Here is a 3,572-nt window from a genome sequence, read left to right as displayed (position 1 = left end):
TGATGGTGGGTACGTGTCCTCACACGTTTGTCTTGACCCACGGGACGTGCTTCACGGACTGTAACCCTGATGTAACATGATGTAAGCTCTGGATTCTGGGGTGATGACCCTGTGTCCATGTCGGTTCATCGGTTATAGCAGACGATCGGCTTGGTGGGGGTGCAGATGGCGGGCGAGGCTGCAGGAGGACGGGGGGTACACAGAGATCTCTGTGCCTTCCCCCCAGCTTTGTTGTCAACCTAGGACTGCTCTAAAATATGGTCCAACAAGAAAATGGAAAGAAAACGACAAATACTCACCATTTACTTTGACGTGGATGGACCTGGAAGGGATTATGCTGAGTGAAATGAGTCAATCGGAGAAGGACAAACATTATATGTTCTCATTCATTTGGGGAATATAAATAATAGTGAAAGGGAATAGAAGGGAAGGGAGAAGAAATGGGTGGGAAATATCAGAAAGGGAGACAGAACATAAAGACTCCTAACTCTGGGAAACGAACTAGGGGTGGTGGAAGGGGAGGTGGGCGGGGGGTGGGTGACGGGCACTGGGGGGGGGGGCACTTGACGGGATGAGCACTGGGTGTTATTATGTATGTTGGCAAATTGAACACCAATAAAATATAAATTTATAAAAAAAATAAAAAAAGAAAAAAGAAGAAAAAGAAAATGGAAAGAAAAAGAAAAAGCAACGGCTTTATTTTTTTTTAAATCACTGATATCACAGTCACAGGTGGTAAAAGGGAGAAAAAGAAAAAAATCCATTTTGTTTCCTAAATTTACCCCATCACTTTCCATATATAAAGCAACGACAAACCAGGTGATTCCGTTATTTGCTTAATGAAGGTCCGTGCGTCCAGGGGCCCTTCCGAGCTCTTGGCTTAAGTGCTTTGCAGGGGGACCGCCCTGTATCTCAAAAGGAAAGTGAGCTGGGTGTTACTGTATCCCTATTTTCAGAGGAGGGAGGGGAGAACATGGGGGGGGTGTCCAGGGAACCGACCGGTCCGGCAGGGGTGCAGAATGACCCACAGGACTCAGAGCTCGCTGGGCTCTGTGCAGGGGGCCCTGGACCGGGAGCGCACACGGGAGGGGATGCTGCAAAATTACAAAGGAACCAGCTCGCCATCATCCTACCGCATAGACGGAGGGATCGGCCGTAAGAACAAGCTACGGAAACCCCGCGACAGGGGCCGGCCTTGGGCTGGGGGAGCCCCAAGGCATGTCAGGATCGGGGGGGCCGGTAAACCAGGTGCTGCACAGTTTTACTGGTTTGAAAAACAGGGTCCTAATGCCGAGACGTTTGTTCAGGAAAAAAAAAAAAAGAGTCAGTACAAGTCACCGCGAGAAATCCGTGCCGGTATCCGGGCCATGGTTAAAAACAGAAGCAAAGGAAGCAGAGCACAGAGGTGCAGCCTGGCCGGGGATCAGGGCCTGGGGAAGGAGGGGCGCCGGGGCCCGGGAGCCGTGTGGCCACGCGGAACATGTTGCAGACCCTGAAAATCCAGCGGCTGCTGGAGGGTCACCATTTCCCGAGGGGCAGTCCCCGGGAGGCCAGGACTCCAGCCTGCTCCCAGAGCCTCCGCACCTGCCCCCCAGGCGCCCCCTCCCCGCCCGACCTCCTGCCCTGTCCCCCAGACACGCGGCAGTTTGCTCCTGGGTCCTGGCACTGGCCCTGCCCGTGTCATCACCCTGCGCCGCAGCCCCCAAGGCAGGCCTGGCCCCAGAAGTCTACATAGCGAACACCCTGCCGGGAGCCGGTTGGGGCCTCCCGGTGCCCCCCCACCCCCACCGCTCTGGGGACTGGGCACTGTCCTGCATCCGACCCGACCCCGTGGGCCCCACTTTACCTCCCACCCCAACCCACCCCCCCAGCCGGCTGCCCCCTGCCGCCCAGAGGGGCAGAGGTCATGTCTTACCCGGCCCTGCAGACCGACGGTGGGACAGCGTGCGGAGGACAGAGCCTTGTCCCCGGGACATAGCCTTCCTGGTCCCACATGGAGGCTGTGCCCCCAGCCCCATGACGTCCTGATTGCCCCTGTCGGGGTGCGGCTGGGGGCACCGTGAGGCACCGGCCTGGGGCGTGTGCGTCCCCCCCACACCTGCCCCTCCCGCCCTCCGCCCCTCCACCAACCCCCCCTTCCACTTGCAGAACAAAGTCCGCAGGCAAATACCTGCTCCCCAGTCTTCCTGCCCCTCCCCACCCACCCCCTGCACCGCCAGTCACCCACCGCTGCCCTCCTCTGACCCAGGCCCCCCACTCCCGGCCCTTTGCCCCCCAGGCCTCCCTGCCCCCTCTACGGGGAGCCGGCCCTCCCTCCCCGCCCCTCACTCCATACCTGGAACCTGTGGAAGTTTGAGCCTCTCCCCCGAGCCGACTCCTCTACCTGGGTCTCCTCAGCCCCATTTCTGGAGGAGCTGTGGCACACCATGTCCTCCATGCTGCCTCTCATGTCCTCCAGGCTGATCCCCCCATGTCCTCCAGGCTGCCCCCATGTCCTCCCGGCTGCCCCCCCATGTCCTCCCTGCTGCCTCCCCATGTCCTCCCGGCTGCCCCCATGTCCTCCTGGCTGACCCCCCATATCCTCCAGTCTGACCCCCATGTCCTCCCAGCTGCTCCCATGTCCTCCAGGCTGACCCCCATGTCCTCCAGTCTGACCCCCATGTCCTCCCGGCTGCCCCCATGTCCTCCCGGCTGACCCCCATGTCCTCCCGGCTGCCCCCATGTCCTCCCGGCTGACCCCCATGTCCCCCAGGCTGACCCCCATGTCCTCCCGGCTGCCCCCCATGTCCTCCAGGCTGCCTCCCCATGTCCTCCAGGCTGCCTCCCCATGTCCTCCAGGCTGACCCCCATGTCCTCCCGGCTGACCCCCATGTCCTCCAGGCTGACCCCCATGTCCTCCAGGCTGACGCCCATGTCTTCCAGGCTGCCTCCCCATGTCCTCCAGGCTGACCCCCATGTCCTCCCGGCTGCCCCCATGTCCTCCCGGCTGACCCCCATGTCCCCCAGGCTGACCCCCATGTCCTCCCGGCTGCCCCCCATGTCCTCCAGGCTGCCTCCCCATGTCCTCCAGGCTGCCTCCCCATGTCCTCCAGGCTGACCCCCATGTCCTCCCGGCTGACCCCCATGTCCTCCAGGCTGACCCCCATGTCCTCCCAGCTGCCCCCATGTCCTCCCGGCTGACCCCCATGTCCTCCCGGCTGACCCTCATGTTCTCCAGTCTGACTCCCATGTCCTCCAGGCTGCCCCCATGTCCTCCCGGCTGCCCCCATGTCCTCCCAGCTGACCCCCATGTCCTCCCGGCTGACCCCCATGTCCTCCAGGCTGACCCCCATGTCCTCCAGGCTGACGCCCATGTCTTCCAGGCTGCCTCCCCATGTCCTCCAGGCTGACCCCCATGTCCTCCCGGCTGCCCCCATGTCCTCCCGGCTGACCCCCATGTCCCCCAGGCTGACCCCCATGTCCTCCCGGCTGCCCCCCATGTCCTCCAGGCTGCCTCCCCATGTCCTCCAGGCTGCCTCCCCATGTCCTCCAGGCTGACCCCCATGTCCTCCCGGCTGACCCCCATGTCCTCC

The sequence above is a fragment of the Canis lupus genome, chromosome 5, assembly GCF_048164855.1.
Source record: "Canis lupus baileyi chromosome 5, mCanLup2.hap1, whole genome shotgun sequence".
Classification (NCBI taxonomy): Eukaryota; Metazoa; Chordata; class Mammalia; order Carnivora; family Canidae; genus Canis; species Canis lupus.
Note: the sequence above shows the minus strand (reverse complement) of the source record.